Source organism: Triturus cristatus, chromosome 8, assembly GCF_964204655.1.
Source record: "Triturus cristatus chromosome 8, aTriCri1.1, whole genome shotgun sequence".
Classification (NCBI taxonomy): Eukaryota; Metazoa; Chordata; class Amphibia; order Caudata; family Salamandridae; genus Triturus; species Triturus cristatus.
The window spans coordinates 1,256,200,689-1,256,224,789 of NC_140591.1; the positions used below are offsets into that span (position 1 = coordinate 1,256,200,689).

Genomic DNA, 24,101 nt, shown 5'->3' on the forward strand with positions numbered 1-24,101 from the left:
ATATACGAATACAGTGAAATACATGAGGAGCATAAAGATGCTGGGTTTGCCCCCTTACTTGTTAAAGAATTGATGAATGTATCATTGCGGGGACACCGTTGTAACAGTAAAATCCAAGTTCTGTAAACCTGCATATGTCATAAACCTGTTCATTCTGATCAAGAATCAACGAAGTGAGTGGAGTTATATGTGTCCTTGGTATAACAAGCACGTATAGTACTAAAGGTGGAAATAGTCCATCCATTTGAAGTAGAAAACGAAAGTAGAGAAAATGCACCAGTGACCTGTCCAATAACAATTAAACCTAGTAAGGGTAAAATAACCTAAAACCCATTCAAAATAAAGAGGTATATTCATCCTGTGATAGTATCAATAGACAACAAGGGTCACGTGCCAGTGTCTATTAGTGTGGAGTCACATTATCATACGTCAGTCTACCACTAGAGCGGATGAGGAAAGAGAATCCAACAGATGTAGAGAATAGTAAAGTTGACAGTAGGAGGGCATATTAATGTCTTAGCATGGCTCATAGGAATTCACACAGCTCTTTATCACAATTTAACCCATGTTCCACCACCCTCAATCTAAAAATCCAAGTACTCTCTAATTTGCGTAACTGTGACGTCATGTCGCCCCCCGTGCATTCTGACTTATTGCATCTATACCATGGAAGCCAACTTGCCGTAAATCAATTGATGTGTGTTCATTGTTAAAATGGACTGCCAAGGGATACTGCATGTTGTTATTTCTGATGGCACGAATGTGTTCTTGAATCCTCTCTTTCAGAGGTCTAATTGTACTTCCAATATATATTTTGGTGCAAACACATTTAATGCAGTAAACAACCCATTTGGTGTTGCAATTGATAAACCTCCTGATGGTGTATGTTTTCTCCGTATTGTACTTGAAGGTATTGATTTTATGAAGTCCAAAGCTACATATGTTGCACGAGCCACACCTAAAGAAACCATTTGGGGCAGCAGGTAGCCAGGTGACATGCTGTTCAGGAGGAATGAAACTGGGGCACAGTTGTTGTCTCAGTGTACGCCCTCGTTGGTGAACCATCTGAGGTTTTGGTCCAATCGCACCCTATAGGCTGGTGTCATGCGTTAAGAGGTGCCAATGTTTTTTAAAAATCTTGTATACATCTGAGCTCAGACTAGTGTACGGAGTGATGAAGGCACCCTTGATTGCTGTGGATGTTCTTCTCTTTTTTTTGGTATTCAAAAGTAAATTTCTTCTGCTGACCTTATTAACTTTCAGTCTCGCTGATCTAATTATATTCTTGGAATACCCTCTCATTTCAAATCTTTTTTCTACAATTGTAAGTTCTTTGTCAAGAGAAGTTTCATCACTACAATTGCGCTTGATACGCAACATTTCTCTATACGCAATGGAATTGATTTGTGAAGGTGGGTGTGCACTGCTAGCATGCAGAGTCGCATTGCATGCTGTAGCTTTCCTGTAAGGTAGACTGACAAGTCTAATGTCATCGACTATGATAGTTAAATCCAAGAAGTTGACCTGCTTAGTACTCTGATTTTTGGTAAATGATAAGTTGTAGTCATTATCATTGATGTATACAAAGAATTCCTCCAAGGCAACACTAGATCCAGCCCAGAAGAATACAATATCATCAATGAATCGTCCCCAGTATAGGATATTCTCAACCATATGATCAGGACAGTTCCTTCAAATATGGGTGTGTTCGAACAGACCCATATACAAGTTTGCAAAAGATGGCGAGAATTTGGCTCCCATTGCCACTCCTCGTATTTGGCAGAACCAATGGCCATTATGGGTGAAAATATTATTGTCTAGCACTAATTTAATCATATCTAACAACATGATAGTGTCCTCATACATATTGATGGGTCGACAGTCTAGAAAATGTTGTACAGCTGTTAAACCCTTGTCACCCGGTATACTTGTATACAAGTAACAGACATCCATAGTGACCAAAAGATGGTCTGGTACCCATTCTACATCAGCAATTTTGCTTAGAATGTCCCGTAAGTCCTTTATGTAAGATGGTAAGTTAACCACATGGGGTTGGAGATATAGGTCAATATATTCAGATATTCTTTCTGTCGGTGAATTGATGCCCGAAATGATTGGTCTCCCCGGTGGAAAAGCACCACCTTTATGTATTTTCGGCAAGATGTATATACACGGATTGGTTGGTTTAGAATTAAATAGATATCTGAATTCTTTATCTGAAATTAGACCCAGTTCTTCTTATGACAAGGGAGGCATCGCCCGCCAGCACTTCCAATGCCTTTCTCTCATCACTGGTGATGTTTTGCTTAGTCTTCACATTCCTCAAAAGGAAACGATCCTCAAGTTTATAAAGATCTTTAAAAACAAGATCCTGAAAAGTGTCGATCACATTGGGGCCTGGTAGGTGGGGCGTGAACCTGGATTTGTTTTTTAAACCACTGTCTGAATCAGAAAATGTGTCCAAACTCAATTCCCTAGTAATGGTGTCAATCGACACGGGAATATCCCGTTCCTCCAGAGATAAAAGAAGTTGTATGTCCTTTATATCCCTGATGGTTTGGATATTGTCAAGATTTTCAGTAGTCACTGGATCTGGCAACCAATTGTGTTTATCATGGAAAAATTTGTGTAGTTTGAGTTTCCTAGTCAGTTTAAAACAACTCACATGTAGTGTTGTAAAGTTGGGAAAAGCACTTGGACAGAAACCCGATCCTTTGCTGAGTAATTTTATTTCAGTGTTAGTCAAAATGTGATTTGATAAATTAACAACATTAATCTGATCAATACCACTTGTGTTAATTTCATCACTTACATTTGCTGTGTGCGTGCCCCCGATCTGGTTGTTACTCCCATCCTTTCTTTTATGACGGGATCTCGACCTGCATTTGCCCCTCCTGGTTTTTGTGTGCTTCTCTCTTTTTGGAAGGCTTGTTTGTTTCCCTTCCTGAAACGTTGCAATTCTAAAAAAAAGGGATCTGCATTGTTGGATATTGGGGGGCCTGGAGCACCAAGCGATTCACCACTCATGATACTGCTGACACTTGAAGTGTCCGAAATTTCAGGTGTCTCTAGTCTCTGGGGTCTATTGTCTACAGATGTTATTGGTCCACTCATTCTGATATTATCGAATTTTTTAGCAAATGTGTAGACCCTCCCACTTTGATAATCTCTCTCATCCCATTTGATTTTTTGTGACTTTTTTTCTTTTAGATAGAGTTGATGTTTCTGTATTTCTTCCTTTAATGTGATCAGATTACGCCCCGTGACTTCAGGTAAATTCAAATCTTGAATTTCTTTCTCCAAAAGTGAGATTTCTAATAAGAGTTTGTCACGTTTCAGATCTGCATCTCTGATAAGAATGTCCATCATCCCCACCGATGAATTGAATAGAAGCTTTTCCCATTCCTTGAGGTGTCCTGCATCTAAATCCTCAAAGGATGGGAAAATCAGAATACGCAGTCCCCTTGGCACTTGTTTTTCAATGTATTTACGTAGGACTGTGGCGTCCCACCATCTAGAGAGCTCTTGTTTTTTAAGCCTCTCAAGTCTTAGAAATTTTATTTTAAGTCCTTCCTTTCCAGAATCCCTGGTTGTTACATTCATCTGTACAGGATTGTGACCAAACAGGTCATCTATCAGGGCATCTCTGTTATCATCAAATGTTGCCATATTGGAATTAGTTATTTAGAACCTGAAATTTGATGTAATTCAAATGACCATGAGAAACAGTCACAGTAGATGATTATTCAGTTACCTATTAGTTAGCGGTCAGGTTGTGCACCACTTATTATGACCGCACTGTCTCAGTCAAATTTCAATAATGAGGATCATGGAGTGCAAGACCCGCAAAGTTTAACATACAATCCCAGAGACATGGGTTTTTGCTTCAAGATCTGCACATCCACAAACATAGTAAATAACACAACAGCATGAATGACTTCAATTTCGCATGTAGAGGTGCTACAATGGTGTCAGCAATACCCACCCATCAGGGTATAAACACATTAGGACGAATCCTAAGGCAACCTACAAAATCACAATACACCTGAGCACACCCAAGTAGAGTAACTATGATCCAAAGGTTTAGTCAAAACCTGAGCAACGTGAGCAATGGTCAATTATTAAAATGTCCTTTATCGCAATCGTATGTAAAGAAGTTTTCCAATCAGGCCCTGTTGCAGATTTTTTAATCATCAAACAACAACGCAGAACAGCAACAGCCGACGCGCGTTTCGCCCTCTGAGCTTTTTCAAGGCTGCAGGAAAATACATATATGACAATAATTGTACAGTGATCAGATATGATCCGTCAAAGTCACCACAATGTTTTAACACATAGAGACGCCCTTAAACACAGCAATTCAATTGCGAGTATATATGCAAATATCCATTATGTCATTCTGTCATTAGTTACGTGTCCCATCTCCCTGTGGAAGTCCAGCTTAGAACTGACAGAACGGGGACACGCAACTCCAACCTTCTAGTCAAATGATTTTAACAGGAAAACACACGATGATTAACCCACAAATATGAACAAAGCATTATTCATATTAAAAACAAAGAGACATCATCCTGGTTACATTATAAAATACAGCACAATATATGCGATTCGCCAATCGTCATGAGTAGAGCTAGAATACTCAAAATACTCTTTATATGTATCCTCTTGATATAGTAAGGATCCCACATAACCAAATATGGTTAACACCAAACTCCATGTCAGAGATACAAAGAAAATTTCTTTTCCGCACCGTGACAGAATTTAGAAAGTAAAGCCAACAACCTCACAGCGTGAGTATCTACCACCACCAAGACACCGATAGTGCAATGAAAGACCTATGATCAACACTCAATGTTATAGATATTCCTCTCACCTAGCAAGTCATGGTTACGTCTCCTAACTGAATTGGAGTTGAGGATTATATATCCATCTTTTCCTGGATTAGTTCTGATAAGAAAAAGACAAGTGTCGAGCAAGAAACCTAATATGGATGGGGGTTTAATTATGATCACATAAGTGATTCAAGTCATTACTCTGTTTAATTCTTACCCCGGATCATCAATGCCCACGCTAATCGTCTTGTTAAACGTCTGACTGTGAGCCTGGGACACGTTCTGATCGGGCGGTATGTCGTTGTTATCAGTAGGGTTCCCCTTCGACCCTGGGAAACGAGTATCGGACCTTGATAAGTCCTGTCTTAACAAGTAGAACAATGTAGTATCAATAAAGGTTCCGGGAACCAGAGTGAGAAAAAAAAAAAAATAATTTTTAAAAAAGAGAACGATGTTAGTCGTTAATGCTAGTACGCTATAGTACATGTGTCTAACTACGCATTAGGCGTTATACTGTAGAGTACGTCTGATCGGTTCAAGCGCTGTTTGGTAAAAAGCAGTAAAACACAACTTTGTAGTTTAATCTTTACTTGATTCGAGCAGCGAGATCCTGTAAGAGACGCGTGGCAACTCGGCGCTCTGTAGACGCTGGTGCCATTTTGGTCGTCTTTAAGTTCATCCCCAATGGTCATAGAAAGCGGACTATGCCATATTGTTCCTGTAGATCTGACAAAAAATTAGGCTTGTAACCAGGATGTGATTTATTTATATTAATAGCACTCAAAGGACACATTATATTATGTTAATTCTAATGGACATGGAAAAAAGACTCACATCACTAATCGTCGATGGATGAAACGGTCTTAGTGTTGAGATATACATCGATCATGTATAAAGTTAATGATTAGACTTGCTCCAACTGCACCATATACGAATACAGTGAAATACATGAGGAGCATAAAGATGCTGGGTTTGCCCCCTTACTTGTTAAAGAATTGATGAATGTATCATTGCGGGGACACCGTTGTAACAGTAGAATCCAAGTTCTGTAAACCTGCATATGTCATAAACCTGTTCATTCTGATCAAGAATCAACGAAGTGAGTGGAGTTATATGTGTCCTTGGTATAACAAGCACGTATAGTACTAAAGGTGGAAATAGTCCATCCATTTGAAGTAGAAAACGAAAGTAGAGAAAATGCTACAGTGACCTGTCCAATAACAATAAAACCTAGTAAGGGTAAAATAACCTAAAACCCATTCAAAATAAAGAGGTATATTCATCCTGTGATAGTATCAATAGACAACAAGGGTCACGTGCCCAGTGTCTATTAGTGTGGAGTCACATTATCATACGTCAGTCTACCACTAGAGCGGATGAGGAAAGAGAATCCAACAGATGTAGAGAATAGTTAAGATGACAGTAGGAGGGCATATGAATGTCTTAGCATGGCTCATAGGAATTCACACAGCTCTTTATCACAATTTAACCCATGTTCCACCGCCCTCAATCTGATAATCCAAGTACTCTCTAATTTGCGTAACTGTGACGTCATGTCGCCCCCGTGCATTCTGACTTATTGCATCTATACCATGGAAGCCAACTTGCCGTAAATCAATTGATGTGTGTTCATTGTTAAAATGAACTGCCAAGGGATACTGCATGTTGTTATTTCTGATGGCACGAATGTGTTCTTGAATCCTGTCTTTCAGAGGTCTAATTGTACTTCCAATATATATTTTGGTGCAAACACATTTAATGCATTAAACAACCCATTTGGTGTTGCAATTGATAAACCTCCTGATGGTGTATGTTTTCTCCGTATTGTACTTGAAGGTATTGATTTTATGAAGTCCAAAGCTACATATGTTGCACGAGCCACACCTAAAGAAACCATTTGGGGCAGCAGGTAGCCAGGTGACATGCTGTTCAGGAGGAATGAAACTGGGGCACAGTTGTTGTCTCAGTGTACGCCCTCGTTGGTGAACCATCTAAGGTTTTGGTCCAATCGCACCCTGTAAGCTGGTGTCATGCGTTAAGAGGTGCCAATGTTTTTTTAAAATCTTGTATACATCTGAGCTCAGACTAGTGTACGGAGTGATGAAGGCACCCTTGATTGCTGTGGATGTTCTTCTCTTTTTTTTGGTATTCAAAAGTAAATTTCTTCTGCTGACCTTATTAACTTTCAGTCTCGCTGATCTAATTATATTCTTGGAATACCCTCTCATTTCAAATCTTTTTTCTACAATTGTAAGTTCTTTGTCAAGAGAAGTTTCATCACTACAATTGCGCTTGATACGCAACATTTCTCCATACGGAATGGAATTGATTTGTGAAGGTGGGTGTGCACTGCTAGCATGCAGAGTCGCATTGCATGCTGTAGCTTTCCTGTAAGGTAGACTGACAAGTCTAATGTCATCGACTATGATAGTTAAATCCAAGAAGTTGACCTGCTTAGTACTCTGATTTTTGGTAAATGATAAGTTGTAGTCATTATCATTGATGTATACAAAGAATTCCTCCAGGGCAACACTAGATCCAGCCCAGAAGAATACAATATCATCAATGAATCGTCCCCAGTATAGGATATTCTCAACCATATGATCAGGACAGTTCCTCCAAATATGGGTGTGTTCGAACAGACCCATATACAAGTTTGCAAAAGATGGCGAGAATTTGGCTCCCATTGCCACTCCTCGTATTTGGCGGAACCAATGGCCATTATGGGTGAAAATATTGTTGTCTAGCACTAATTTAATCATATCTAACAACATGATAGTGTGCTCATACATATTGATGGGTCGACAGTCTAGAAAGTGTTGTACAGCTGTTAAACCCTTGTCACCCGGTATACTTGTATACAAGGAACAGACATCCATAGTGACCAAAAGATGGTCTGGTACCCATTCTACATCAGCAATTTTGCTTAGAATGTCCCGTGAGTCCTTTATGTAAGATGGTAAGTTAACCACATGGGGTTGGAGATATAGGTCAATATATTCAGATATTCTGTCTGTCGGTGAATTGATGCCCGAAATGATTGGTCTACCCGGTGGAAAAGCACCACCTTTATGTATTTTCGGCAAGATGTATATACACGGATTGGTTGGTTTAGAATTAAATAGATATCTGAATTCTTTATCTGAAATTAGACCCAGTTCTTTCCAATGTTTAAGACTGATCTCGATTTTTGTTATAGTCATGTTCACGGGGTTACTACTCATTTTAACATAGGTGGTACAATCTGCGGGTATCACCAGATTTCACTCCGCTTGGGGTTTTGTAGACTTGTCCACTCCTGAGGCAGCATGAATGTCCTCATGCACCAGCCCCCAGTCTGATTTGAGGCTATGGTTTCCGGCCATTGGCCATCAGCCAGACAAGGTTCCCTAGCCCTGGTCCCTGAAGATACTTCTCACTTTCTCAATATTGGGCAGTTCGTCGCCAACACCAACTGAGACTAAGGTTCACCACTTGATCCTTACTTTCTGGTCCCCAGTGCTAGGTTTGCCACAGGGTGTTGTTCATGCCTCGTGGTTTCTGGGCCTCCAGGGGCCCGCGTGGGACTTCAGGGAACTCCTCACCGCACCTCATGGCCCTGGTCGGCACTGCCCACCCGCGGGAATGTTGGAGCAGAGGGAAGAGGATGTCTTCAGCGTCTGGGGCGCCTCACTGACAACCCCCTGGGCCCTCCAAGCACCGTAAGTTGCTCTCTGTCCAGGTGTGTCTCATATGGGGGGAGACCTGTTAGGGCCTCAGCTGCGCTTCCCCGCAGTTCCAGGCTATTGGAGCCTCTTATCTATCCCTCGTCTCCAGCGGGGCCACCCATTTCCACCAACAGTCCCAGCTGCCAGGAGGGAGACGCAATTTCAACGGGTCCTCCGCCCGGGCCCTTCTCACCTCAATCTGCGGTTTTCCATCACTCCTTGCCACAGGCCTACATCGGTTTCCACCCTCAGGGACGGCCCAGGTCCGCAGTTGCTTCTATCGCCAGTGCGATGATAGCACTTGGTACCGTGCTCTGGAAATCGCCGCGCCAATGCTCTGGCTGCCTAGTCGTGCCGTCTTTCAGTAGAGGGCCTCTCCTCGCTCCCAACACGACGGGCTCGCAGTATGAGTCAGGGCTCTCCCGGATCGTTTTCTGTTGCCGCGTGTCGGGAGGCCAGCGATGCCCTTCACTGCACCGTGCGGCCCACTACGGGGCCCGGCGTGCCTCTGTTGGAGCTACAGTCGCCGCCTTCCATGTCTCCGGCGTTCAGCCTGGAAGCCACCCATGTACGCTGCAGGCACTCTGGCATCTCTGTTTTCCTCGTCTCTCCGCTTATCGGGCTGGATCGGCCCGCGGCTTCTCAGTGCTCTTAGCGCGATCGCCCGAAGCTGCGGCGCTCCGCTATTTTGTATTCTGCAGTGCCGCTCCTTTTTGTCCCCTCTCTTCGGTATTCTTAGTCTGCACGGTTTCGACTGGGTTTTTTCTGCTAAGCTTCGGGTTCCCCTTCTCTGTCGGCGGTTACTTGGGTCAGGATTGCGTGTGGCCTGAAGGAAATCTACAGGATAATTGTTGGGCCATCGGAGCGTTGGACGGACACGTCTAGTCCGCCATGCTGCTGGCCCCGCCCCCCTATGTGTGCCAATTCTTGGTACTTTAGCAATGATTTACTTTGACTAGCAGGAGGGATCATTGTTCCCAGAGCTAACCCCTTACTCTGCTGTTAGCCTCTCTTTTCAGGCTAATCCTCTCATTCTTCTATTCCTCCTCTGTTTTACTCCTGTCTTTCATCTTCCTTCATTACCTCTTTTATGGGCCATTTCATCCTGTCAAATCCTTCACCTTTCTTCTTCTTCCTGACATGAGTTTCTCTCTGTCAGCCAAGCCTAACCTATCTAAAGAAGCAATACCTAGGACAGAGGACATAGGTACCCTAAAGATGAACGGGGAAGACTTTCTAGGGGATACTCTGAAAAGCAATCTAGGGGACACTCTCCTAAGTCAGTTCATTAAAAGGTCTGTACTCAGTGACTCTGGCTGCCTGCATCCAGAGCACTCTCCTTTGGGGTATCCTCTACCAGACCCTCCTCTGAGCTTCCTGCACCCTTCTCCTTTCTCGTAAGGCCTGTTTTCTCCCATTTATGCACCATAAAATCTGTAATGGTTTCCCCGTCTTTGGATCCTGGAACTTTCCCTTCACTATACCAGCACATCTCCTCCAACTGATTTAGGGAGAGGTTTTTCATGTCAGCTTCCTCTCATCTGACATATTTTAATATGCAGGCTGTGTATGAAAAACCGATTAGTTGCTATTAGCGGTAACAGGAACTGGAATCTAATAACTTGTCAATTCTCTCTCCCATTTGTGGGAACTTTTCAGGGGTCTGAGGGTAGACAGACGTAGCTGGGCACTGACTCTGACAATCAAAACTATTTCCACTGGAGTCCTGGGGCATAACCCTACCATGGAGCCCAAAAGAGAGCGCAATGCACACACTGTTAAAACGTGACTGTTGGTTGTAGGGAAGTTGAGCAGGTCAAGGCTTACTCAGCAAAGTGCAATGTGGTAGACATTCAGATCTATCTGGAAAATCTATAACAGTCAGCAGATCAATTTCCAGTGAGTGTTTGTACTCACAGAGAAATCCAGATGAGTTCCTGGTTTGCCACATGTAGCGCACCCCAGTGTACCACATGGATGGAGTGAAGGGCCCATTTGACAGTCTAATTCAAAGCATGGGAGAAGCTGGGAGGCAACCCTCTCTACCATGCAACAGGTAACATGTTCTGATCTGCCACTAGAATCTGTTGCCGTCACCACTGTTGGTCTTCTTAAGCCCAGTGAAATGATGATGGTCATGCCCAGGAAAAGAAAGGCTCATTTGGTGTACCACTTCAAAACCACAGAGCATCGTTCTGGATCTCATTATGTGTCATAAGGTGCCCTCACTGCACACACATGATTGTGATGTGTGTCCTAGCATGAACATAAAAACACTGCATACCTCAGTGTGGGGCAATCCTGGAGACAGGGACACATACTCTCCAGGCCAATACAGGGAATCTTTTTGTTCCAACAAAGCGGGTTGTCACTGAGTAGGTAAAAGTCCATTTTCCATGAGGAGGCATGGTTATGGATAATAGTCACTTCTATATCACTTGACCCGGGAAAAGAATAGAATTGTTGATCGCAGCTATTTTCCTCTTAGTATTAAAATTACGTTTCACAGTTGACAGTATGCTGAAATATTAAGAATGGCGTTGTCCTAATGTCCGGTAGGTATTTCATTTGTTTCTTAGCAGTTTCATATAGCACAGACAAAACTGAAAGGGTGCTAGAGCACTATAAGGCAATAGTCTCATACTAACAGTAAACATGTTATACATAATTGAGTACATATTAATGTAATACCAGGTAGTGTATAGTAATGTAATACAGTTAAATAAGCTGAAAACTGTATCCTGTGTGAAAGCATTCAGTAACCTTCAAACATTTGTCCAATAAATGCCTGCTCTGAAACGTGTTAAAAACTGGTTCACTGCAGCCTTGCTCCATAAACTGCTGGCTGTTAATGACCCACGTCCTGGAAGCCAGTGGTTTGGTCATTGCCAGCAGGAAAGGGATTATCCATATGGGAGAATGACATGAACCGATGGCAATACAATAGACAGCTTTGATTTGACTTCTTTTTGAATGAGAGATCCCAAATATGAATGTCAGGAACCGAAACCATTTATGCGCAGAGCCATCCTAGCTTTCTGCCTGTGCTCCCTGCAGGAGTGAAATCCAGTTCCAGCACTGGCAGTGGGTGGGAATCCTCCCCTCCAAATGGGAGTGGCTAGAAATAGAGACATAGCTCCTATAGATGGAATACATCAAAGGCTGTTTTGGAGTGAGGAATTCTAGGAAGTACTGCTACACAATGAGAAGGGAAGCAGTGACAAAGAAAGGGGTACATTTGTAGGAAAAATGCAAAGATGGGGTATTTGGATGTCTCCAATCACTGGCTAGTGCCCAGGACAATATGTACTGCATCATCCTGTCCTTAGAAGATTCATGACTTAGGAAGGAACATCTGGAAGAAGGAAGACTGCGTGACCACTGGAGAAAGAAGCCTTAGGGACACCTGACTCATGCCTGAACCCAGTGACTCATAGGTTAGTGGCTGGCTTCTTGTTGCTGTTACTGGGACACAAAAGGCAGAGGGTCCCTGCTCAGAGGAAAGGCCCAGTCTACTACTTCAGATCTGATCCTGATAGAACCCTGGCTGGAAGGAGAACTGGTACCTGAACCCCTGATGTAACGTCTGGCTGACGGTAAAAGAGACCATGAGTGAATTTACTAGCATCAAGAAGCATTGGCACGCTTGGTTATATAGCAGGAAACAGGGGCAGAGAGCCACATCTCCTTTTGGAATAGTGAAGGGAGTACATCAAAAGAGCACAAGACTGAAAGCACTGAAGTGTAGTAGCTTCAAAGATTACTGAATGACCTGGACCTCTATGTGGTAGACAAGTTTGCTGGCAACTTGTTCTTATTTCTTTTCTGATACAAGAGTGGCCTCTGGTGGTCCTTTTTGGGTAATGAACATAGACTGGGCGCTAAGGTTCGAACATACATGGATTGAAGTACGAGGAAACCGAGTCAATAAGTAAATCATACAATGAGGAGCTCACATTGACATAGTCAGACTTAATAAAGTGTCTGCTATATCAGTGGCCCACTGACATCCATTCTGATGCTTCAAAGCTGCTGTCAGAACTCGAGTCATTACTCATTTGAAACTTAAGAAGCAGTTGTGCCCATAACAATATCCCATCAGCCGCTCCCTCATCTGTGCGTGACGCTCTCATATATTGCTCTTCCGCCACCCCCCACTCTACCAAAGTATAGCAGCATTTGATAGAAATACCAAATACATTTGGAGATTGAGCAATGGTTAGGAGTGTAGACACTGGTAGGATCAAATATATCATTGCATAGCTTTTTATTGTGCGCTGTATGTTTCCCTAGTTTAATCATTTAAATATTTAAATACCTTGTCTTAGTTTTTGCAGAACATTTACTCTATGAAGTGTTGTGGCGCCTATAGTGTAATGCTTTCCACAGAAGTTCAACCAGAAGCAAAATGTATCCACTATGACAGAGTTGAAATCCTGTTGGATTATAACAGAGTCAATGAAGTAGGACGTCGCACCTTCTTCAGTGGCGCTGTGGCGGCCGTCACCCACCGGGGGTGGTGAGGCAGGGACAGGGGCAAGGGGGTGTAAAAAAATAAAAAAAATAACTTACCTTATCCCTACCGTGTCTCTCCTCCACGTCAGGACTCCGCCAAACAGGAACCCGGAAGCACCCAGGCAACCCGGACCAATCACAATGATGCAATGCACCATTGTGATTGGTTTGAGAGCTGTGACTCGGTGCTCAGACGGGACTGGGGGCCTAGGCATGTTCACATAGGCTGTTATGCAGCCTTTATGGAGAACATGCGAAGTGCCCAAACTGTTTGGCCGGCCCCAGAGGGCGGGCCAAACAGTCATTGCGCGCTTGTAGTGGGCAAACCACTCCTCCCCTGCCCCGCTCGGAGAGCAGAGCAGCCATGCCCGCGAAGCAGCACGGAAACATAAAATGATAATAACTTTGTTATTATCATTTTATGTTTCCTTTATTTACACTGCTTAAAATCAGTGGGGCGATGCTCGTCCGCCTTAGCGGAGGAGCCACCACTGATCTGCTTGCTATAAACACACAGGGGGATATTCTCAAGAACATGTGATAATTACCGCAAAATTAGCTTAACGCAACTTTGCACATCGCAGTCTATCACGGGAAAACAACGCCCTGTGTACGTTGTATTCTCAAAAACGGCGGTACCATTGATAGTCTCACACTAACCAGTCAAATGACCGTGATAAAATTACCGTGATGGCAAAAAGCCCGCGAAACACGAACGTGAAAAAAGTTGCCAACCGCGTTAAAAAAATCAGCGACAGGTCTGCAATTCCCACGCGTCATGCGGGAAAATGCACTGTAAAAGCACAGAAAAACACATACAAAACAAATTTAACTGCGTAGCACCATGGAGGAAGCCAGAGCAAGTACAGAGGACGGCCAGACCCCACAAGCCCCCAGGAGGACCAGCCCGGGACCTCGGGGTCACAGAAGGGCAAGGAGAAGAAGACACTGAAGACGAGGTTCAGTCCTCAGGAAAACAAGATCATCATCATGAAGGTGATAGAACACCACCAACAACTGTTTGTCATCTCCAACGTGTCATTGGCAATTAAAAATGCAATATGGCAGTCCATCCTGGACAAGGTGAATGCAGTCGGAGTGAGGAGGAGGACAATTGGAGAGGTCAAGAGGTGCTGGAATGATGCAAAGCGCAAAACCAAGAAGACACTCGCTGACAACCATCAGGCAGCAATGCAGACTGAAGATGGCAGTCCTGCGGAACACCAGGAGGTGGATGAGATGGAGGAAATGGTGTCCACAGTCATCAGTGGGGAGACGGTGGCAGGAGTTGGGGATCCGGACACTGCTCGACATGACCTGACACAACAGCACCAGGGTGAGTACTGACCAGGGACTGGGGGGATGGGGGTAGATGGGCACAATGGCACACATGCACAGTTAAGTAGAGCACACTGCACACGCACAATGACTCTGGATCATGTCCCTGATCCCCTAGGCACACTGCAGCACACATACAAACACCAAGTAGGACCCCGTCCACTATTGGCACAAAGGGGTCCCTCCCCACACAGCACCAATTTCACAACCAACCCATGCACACGTGGTAAAACCAGCAAAGCTGCATGTCTGTGAGCCACACTGACAATGCAAGTGACGAATAGCATGGCTGCAGTACAATTATCATGACATGGTGCACGCCACAACACTGAGGTGGCTGAGTGTGGAACACATCAGGAAAGGAGCAGATCACACTCTGACACATCCATGTGCACAAACAACCCCTGACATCAACAACCCATCTGCGGATAAACCATGCCCCAGAGTCCAAAATACGAACAAGAGCCAAAAGTAGCCAAGTCTGCAACATCTCAGCACTGTAGAAGCACAGAAGTCAAAGGCACACCGCCTCAAAGGGATAAGGGGCAGCAAAATCACAGCTGCAGAGGTGACTCTCCCACAATGCAGCACACACACATAACAAACACAGCACATCAACATTGATGACAATGTGGCACAAAGTGCAACACTTTCACTACAGAACAGAGGACACAACTGGTTCCGCTTGTGCATAGAAACTGACCAATCACATCTGGCATAGCAGGAAACTGTGAGATGATAATGTACGTTTACAACCTCACATCTGTGATTTAGTTCAAATGTCCACTGTCCCGCATCAAATATTCAGCTCCTCCCAAACAGTCACAATGTACATTGTCATGTAGTCTGTATGTAAACTTAAACAATGCGTCAACATACATGTGAACACAATGTTAAAATGCATCTCCCCTTCACATTGTAGAGGGATAATCAACAGCTCCTGCAGAGCAGACCAGACAACTTATTAGTGATGATGAAGAGGACCTCCACACCTTCGACACCAATGCCCTACAACAGCTCATGGACAGCTACAGCAACCCACCTCCAGGAGCAGGGCAGCCCAGCTGCATCGAGGAGACCTCACCCCTGCACATACCACACAGCAGGAAGCACCCACCACCACGGCTGGCTCCCAGCACCTCACCGAAGAACACATCACATTCCAAGGCCAGGTGTTAGACTGCCAGAAGGAGGTGGCTGAACAGGTGTGGGTGGGGTTCGACCTCATGGCAGCCAAACTAGATGACATACGTGGGTGTCTAAGTCCCATCAGGGACCACTTACACTCCCTAACGGACACCCACAGTTCGCTCCATGATGTCCAACAATCCATGCCTGACATTGCCCGAGTCATGACTCTGAGATGAGAACAACTGTCTAATCAGAGTGGCCTCAGCGATGTCAGCCAAGAGTGGGCACAGATGCTGAGGATAATGGAGAACATGGAGTGGATGCATGCGGAAAGAATGGCTGCCAAGGATGCACACCAGCGAAAACTTGTTGGGATCTTTCATGCCCTGCAGATCCTCATCATCGCATTGCTGCCACTAAGGCAGTCGCTGATAAAAGCTGCCGCTACTGCTACACACACATCTCCGGCCCCTGATGTGTCAGTGGCACACAGTGCTGCAGCCATACCACCTGCGGCCTCTGATGTGTCAGTGGCACACAGTGCTGCAGACCAAACACCAGCACCCACATGTCAGCCAGATGACATAGAGCTTGCATCTGCCATCTGCATCATACCTGTAACAACACCTCCCACTGTCCCCCGAAACACTCTGCGACACTCACCTTGGACCTTGACATGGACTGACATATTTTGTTTGCTTACCAATGACACAGCAATCAGACTGCGGACTGTACTCTTCCTCTTCCGATGTACTTGTCAATCCCTAAATGACTCTGGTTGGCCCTCCACTGGGCTACAATGTAATGTGGGGTTTGCATGGCCATGTACTGCTCCAGCTCCGACACTCCACTGAATGTGAATAAAACATTCCACATTCACACAGATGTGTCATGTCCATGATCGATCAAGTATGAAAGTATGGATGAATGTAGGGACATTGATTGCACAAAAAGGTACACCCTGGGAAATTAAAGCAATGCCCATGTTTGACCGTGACCCACATGGCCAATGAGATGACTGGGAAGGTGTACACTAGCTGTGGCCTCATTGCTCTGAAACAACAATTGTACAATTTCACAACTTTGACCCTCACAGTGTTTGAAATAGGGCTGTGTATGAAATGTCAAAGTTGTTGGCAGGCCTAAAGTAGTGTCCCCCATCACATTTGACAACAGATCATCTCTCTGCATACCTACATGTGTGTACTCTCCCTCCAGCAGTATGTCAGATTGAGGAACGTTGCCAAGCGTCGCTGTCCACTCACCTTGCACAGGTGTGTGTCAACCTGCGTTGTTGGCCGCTCATGTATTCGGAGTCCAGGCGAATGCAGCCATGTCCACTGTTGTCGTGGGATATGTGACCTGTTCTCCAAGATGCAACAAGGTGTTGGGACCTGTGCAATGGGTTACAATATGTTGTGGCTTCAGGTACGTAGTTACTCGTCCATGAAAAAGATTGCAGCTTCGTAGGCTATCATTTCCAACATGAGCTCTTCAGCAAACAGGACGGCGAGCCAATCCATTACCAGGTACGGACAAGAGTGCTGCGGCCACCCCCTTTCACCAATATGCATTACAGCCCAATAGGGGAGCGTTTCAATGTGGTCACTGCACACGAGGAGTTGTGCAATCTCCCATGTCCGGCTGCCAGCATGTCTGCCAAAGGCATCCCATAAACAGGTATCACGGTGACACTCCTGGTCGTGGGCAACAGGGGCTGCACACACATGTCATGATCCAGTTCAGCTACCGTCCTGTTGGATAGGCAGACATCCATGGACTACTCGAATATGCACGATCCACAATGCAACACAGGCTGAACGCAGGTGATGTTGGCAAGGCGCAAGCTTAGCCGGTAACTGATCCGCAGCACTCCCAATGGCAGTGCCCCCAGCAAATGCAGCATACGTGCACTGTGCAGTTCCACGTGACAGGGGTTGTGCATGTGGCTGGGATGTTCTGCCATTGTGTTGGTGGCTCTCGTAGAACCGGCACTCTTCTGACCTGCAGCAGTTATGTGGATGATATGCTGCTGCTCGGAGCAATGAGTCGTATGAGTGTGCAACGTTTGAACGTATGAGTTGTTGTGTACGTAAGTGTCAAGGGCATTCCATGCAAGACTACCTCGAGCAAGGACTTTTGTGTGTGGGGTGTGGATACGTTGGGCTGTCATTAGTGCTGTGTGCAGTGTGGGAGTCATCATCATCTGCTTTGGTATCTCTCTCAGGGGGTGCTGCAATTGAGGCTAGGCATTAGACTTATGGTGCACCAATAGCGATACATACCAACAGTTGGCATGTATGAGCCAATACCCCGAGCAGCCTTACGCTCCTTGTACAATCCCTTCGTGCGCGGCCGCCCTCCGCGTGCATGCTACATTGCAACATTGTTGATTGCTGGCCATGGGGCGCCAACACTGCAACAGAGACACACACATTAGTTGGTTTCCTGTGCAGCCCAGAAATGAACCACGCCCAGAAGCCAGGGATAATTATTCACACCCCTACGCTGGCCTGGCGTACTCCGAGCCAGCTCACTCTGCTTACGTATAAAGGGGGGGAACGACGCTACGTATCCCAGTTCTTCCCCACTGCCTGATGTGACATGGCTGCATCCGCCTGGCATACCACGAGACTCAATCAGAAAGGGTCTACGACTTGCTTTGCACAGAGTTGGTGGCACCGGATACACTGAGGCCGGCACAGGACTACCACCACGGGATGGTGACTTTCGGTGCACTGAGGTAGGGCACCTAAAGTGCTGAGCGGGTGTGCAGCCTGCGATGATGCGCCATCCTGGAGGTTCGAACTGGTAAGGATTAGTGTGAGCCCTGCTGGACCGCAGTGTAGGCCTGAGCCAGTGGGCAGCGCGGGCCTACCGCCACGTGGCTTTGCCTCGCGGTTTACAGAGTTAGTGGCACCTATAGAGCTAAGCAGGTGTGCAGCCTGCGATGATGCCATGTGCACTGATATGATCTCTGCCATTGCAAAATCAAGACCCAGAATCAAGTGTGCGACCTTGTGGTCTGCGGTGCGGGGCTGCATCATGTGGAGGCTGCCAAGGTAGCGGGCCCTCGGCTTGGAGCTTGCACCGGCACGTGGTGGGCCCTCTTGGAGACACACCGATGGCGGATGGTGAGCAGTGAGGCCTAGGTGCACAGGGGCGGGCAAGCGATGATGCCGTGTGCAATGATATGAGCTCTGCCATCATTAACTCTGGACTCTGTTTCAGATAAGGGACCAGATGGACTGCAGTGTATACCGGCACGTGGTTGGAGACACACTGGTGGCAGCAGGTGAGCAGTGAGGCCTGGGTGCGCAGGGGCGGGCAAACCCCGCTGGGCAGCAGGAGGGGCTGGGGTGCAGCAGCTTCTGTGTGCAGGGGCGGGCAAGCGATGATGCCGTCTGCAATGATATGAACTCTGCCATCATTAAATCTGGTCTCTGTTTCAGATAAGGGACCTGGTGGACTGCAGTGTAAACTGGCACGTGGTTGGAGACACTCCGGTGGCAGCAGGTGAGCTGTGAGGCCTGGGTGCGCAGTGTCGGCACTGTCTCTTCCTCTCCCTCTCCCTCTCTTCCTGTCACTGTCTCTCTCTCTACCTCTCTTACTCTATCTTTCTCTCTCTCTCTCCCTCTCTTTCTTTCACTGTCTCTCTCCCTCTGTTACTCTCTCTCTCCTTCTCTCTCTCTTCCTTTCACTGACTCACTCTTTCTCTGTTTCTCTCTCTCTCTCTCTCTTCTTCTCCCTCTCTCCCCTTTCTCTCTCTTTCACTCTCTCTCTCTCTCCATTTCTTTCTCTCTCTCTCTTTCTCTCTCTCTCTGTACTTTGATGAGGGCATGACACACCTTCGTATCTTGAATTTTGTCTTGCAGGCTGTGACTTACAGATTGTCCAGAGAAGACCCGCCATGACTCTTCCAAATAGTAGTATTGAGTTAAATTTGAATAAAATAATTGTTTGGGAAATTCAAAGATGAATGAATGATTCTCCTTTTTCTGATCACACATGAATGTTAATTGTTGTAATTATGCGACATCAGACAAATTGTTTTGTTAATGAATTTGTAAAATTGATGTAAAATATCTTTGTCCGGAGGGGGGGGAGGCCCAGGGTAGGGCCCTGGGGGGGGAGGGGGGGGGGTGCTGGGGGTGGTGGTGGTGGTGGTGGTGGTGGGTGTTGTGGCCCTCTTGGGTGTCCGGCCTACATGATCAGTAGCTCTATGGCATCTGTTGTTCTTCTGGTGTGGCTGTGGCCTGCGCTCCCATTTCTGTTGCAGGTTATCTTCTGACTTAATACCGGGAAAGAGCAAGTGTGAAATCCCTGCTGCTGACGCACCTTATAGCATGTTTTGGGATCTTATCGCCAATCTGGCTGGTCATTGAGAATGTTATGAAGTGGTGTTGTCGCTGCTTTTTGCACGGGAATGCCTACTCTGCATATAATTAGCGTTAGTTGCCGGTGTCGTCTGTGGCGATGTTTTTTGCGGCTCCTATCGCAGGAAAACTGGTGTTATCGTCTGTTAGCACCAGTTTATGAACAGGGTGATACATTTATCGCCACTTTGGCTGCAATAAAGTGCCACTAACTCGGCGATAAGTCCTTGAGAATATGCCCAACAGATTTTTTGGTAGCGCTACTTGGACTTCCACTTAGGACTGATTACTGTATTATTGTCTCCATTTAGTTACTCACAACATAAGTGTAGCTAATCAAGAGCGTTTGTTTAAAGTGCGCTCAGTGTGACTGTGGGCAAAAGCCCACCTCAAACTTTTTTTCGGCGTTTAAAAGATGCCTTGGCACGCCTCTTGTGCTTAGCCTGTCAGCACCATGTGCAAGATAAGCCTACCTCATATTATGTGAATTACGAGTCTTTATTAATAACTCTTTGGTGGGAGCTTCAGACTTTTTTGAGAGGTGAAGATGTGTCAGTATAAAAAAAAAGCTCTGTTATTGAATGTTACATGTCTTTTTCTAAAAGTATATTTATTTCAACGGCTAAAAAATACTTCTTAAATCCCAGCCTTGTATAAGAGCAATCCCCTGACTGAAACAGTAATTATGAACTCAATCCAGATGCTGATTGATATTTTCGGAGAATTGTTTGGATTGGCATGATTAGCAGAAAGGTAAGTTAAGGTGTGAAAGATTCTATTTGCCGGGGGTGATTATTCTCTGGAAAACCTTCAACTGCCCAGTGCCACGTCTACTTTACTCTAACCCACATCTGAACCTCAGCTGATCCAGCAGAGCAGAGACAGAGATCCTTAACACGAAGAAAAGCCCAAACCATTCTGGATTTATCAAGAAAGTTGACATGAGGTCTTATGACTTGAACCAATTACAAGACATTTTATGGAAATAGTTTTCCAAAAGATTGACATTCTCTCAACAGAATGCCAAACTGTCCCAACACACATTGTAGGAGTGCAGAACACGAGGAATCACTGCATCCATGGACAACAAGAAAGAGTTTGGCCATCATCTCTGGATTGAACTGCACGCCAGAATTTGAGAAGCCAGCTCTCTGGTTTATCCCCAGGTACCGCATGCATGTTTACATGCTGTTTGCTACCTTATCTGTTCAACTTGATAAAACTCAGCGTTAAAGCCAATGGAAGGGCATGACCTCCGGGGGACAAAAGATTTACATTCGAAGATGACATCTTCCATCACAACAATATGCAACGAGTGGAGTCAATTTTCACCCATGTTTCACTAAAAGACCTATAGCGACAGTTAAAAGATATTCATCCTTTTTAATGTTTTTTGTCGCGGCACATTTATTTCTGTTGACATAACGGATAACAATTTGACAAACTGAATTCTACTGAAAATATTTACAATTACTTTTGGCCAATTTGCTCCACTATATTTTTCTGAATTTGTAGTGTTAATTAGATCATACATTTTTGGTGTGAAGAATATACATTTAGTCCCACTGAGTAATATGCTAACGAATCATTTGCAATGTTGAATTCTATTATACATGTTTACATTCACTTTTATGTATGTTCTATTTTATTTTTCTCAACCTGTTAATGTTTGTTAGTGAATACTTTTTTATGCTTTTTATAAACCAGGTCAGCACTTTCTATTCTTTCATATTTTAAGTGTATTTAGAACATTGGAATGTGGAGCACTCCATTGTAGACAATGGAGTGCTCCGTGCTTCTATGGGCCGGTAAAGGCCCGCAGAGCAACATTCCACTGTTTTACAAAAGCCTCTCGAAGCTCGAGGGGATTTAAATCTCCTCGAGCTTCGAGAAGCCTTTGTTTAATTTGTTAGAACATTCTGCCCTCTAGTGGCAGAATGTTCTAATAGCCTTATAGCCCTTCGTAGCAGGGCTATACCGCTATTAAAGGCCCGCTGCTTTTGTTAAAGTCCCTCGCCTTCGGCTCGGGCCTTTAACGCTGCAGCGGGCCTTTAATATTCGGTATAGCCCGCTACGGCGGGCTATATGGCTATATTATAGCCTTTTCAAATATTTATTTAGCACCTTCCCCAGAGTTGGTCATAGCTTGTATGTCTGCAACATGCTTCGGGGCATATTTTCAAGAAGCTGGTGCATCTGATTGATGCGTTAGTCTTCCTGCGCCTGCGTGCAAAACCCTTGCGCCACCATTGATTACAATATGGCACATCATGGCTCAAGGATTGACAGATGTGTCAGAAATGTTGACGCATCTGTCGGAGCAAAAGTCACGCATTGCTGGAGTCGTGTCGCAAGCACGATGCAACTCCAGCAATGAATGAGGTAGCCTATTCTTAATATACTGCGTCACTCTTTACGCTTGCTCCAAGCAGGTGCAGGGTTTTGACGCAGTGGCAACCTAGAAGTGGCGCAGTGAAATCTTGTAGATTTCACTGCGCCACTTCTACGAGGCTTTCCCACGTGGAAACGCCCACCCCGCATACATTATACCTGACGCAGGTATAATGTGGCACAGGGCTTTACAAGGGGATGCATCTCCCTAGATGCATCACGTTGTAAATGGGCCGCAATGTGGTGCATTGTTTACGCTGCCACTACGTTACAAAAAGTGATGCAACAGCGGTGCAAAAGTGTCTTAAGGGACTTGTAATTCTGCTCCTTCCTTCTTACAGTGTCTATGGTGTACCTTAAAGGATTGTGCTAAGGGGGGTGGGTTGGGTAAAGGACCTGTAGTAGTACGCATTGTGTAAAGAAATAAGTGCAGGCAATCAAAGTGTTTCTTAAGAGCCTGCTGCCAAATGCTGGGGCTGCCAATTACAAGGCTGTTTACTGTTGATGTAATCTTCTGCTTCTTTATTCTACAAGCCTACATGTCCTGTCTCTCTATTCCACTCTTGCAGATTCTTTTTTATTCATGCTTTATCACCTTTCAACTATTTTCTATTCTCTTTACTTCTCCCTTTACTGCCTTTCTCTCTTTCTTGCTCTTAGTTAAAGTCTGATGATAAAAACATGAGTCCCGGTACCCAAAAATGAGTGTTGGTGCCCACCAGCTACAACTTCCATCGCAAATTAAGCACTAAGCATAGGGTAAGTCTCAAGGTGGAAACACAGGTACTCTGTAATTATGTGTAAAACTAACATCAACCTTACAGAGAAAGATTTTCATGGGAATGTTGTCTTTGGACCGGTTTGGCCAGTCCATGGCTGATGATTTCCCAGAGCGGTTGATAGAGTGAAAACAGCCAACAATTTGTAAGTAAGTCAGTCTACCATCGGTGATCATTTACTGTTTAATGAACACATGATGGGGAAAGATGCCTATGCAGGGAGCATGCACTTACAAATTATCAGTATCGCTAGGCTCTTCACTATGTCCGATGAGAAAAGCAGGACGTTGGCTGTCATCCACCTTGTTGGGCACTGTTTCTTTTGGTTACTTGGCAGTTAATCAAAGTACTGAAGGTGAACAGAGCTCAAGCTTTTCCCTCTTTGGGTCCAGAGGCTTACCACCTTGGTAACCAAGCAAGCAGCAAAGTAATTTCCAAAGAGAAATGCGCACCAATCCATCTGAATCCCTAGTTTTCATGGGTATATTAGCTGGGTATTCTCCCAAATTATGAAGCTGGACAGTTATTGATCAAAACCTCACCCACTGTTTAGGCCATCCTAATGTCTGTTGGAAAGTGGTCCATACAGACAGGCTTCTTAAATGTACAGGTCTTTGATTTAGAGATGGGTGTAAGTGGAAAATCCAATGTGTGGAGGTAAAGCAATATACTTTGTTAGAGGATTCTTACCTATTAAAGATTCTGCCAGCTGTATTACCTCTGGGGTACTATCACTCATGTTGAGGGACGTTTTCCAACAGTTTCTCCACGTCTAGAGAATGAGGAATACCATATTTCCCCTCAAATTAGAGGATTTTCCATTGCCACCCGATTCTAAATCAGGCTGATAGTTTGAAATTAGTTGATGACTGGAAGGAGTCTCTTCAAGTTTTAGAACTAAGAAATTATCCTCGCTTTTTCTACTTTCACTACTAGTTTTACTATTGCATTTTTTTGCCCTCTGGCAACTTTTTCATCTTCTATTATTATAGATATTCAACTGCAGTCGTAATTTATTGGTCTAATATTGTT

General features: G+C 44.8%; 1 protein-coding gene across 2 annotated transcripts in view; it reads left to right on the forward strand.

The window, feature by feature from the left end:
- The window catches only part of LOC146805677 (amine oxidase [flavin-containing] A-like), a 675,430-nt gene that overhangs the window by 480,362 nt on the left and 170,967 nt on the right, over positions 1-24,101 (forward strand). The gene's annotated exons all lie outside the window — the stretch shown is intronic.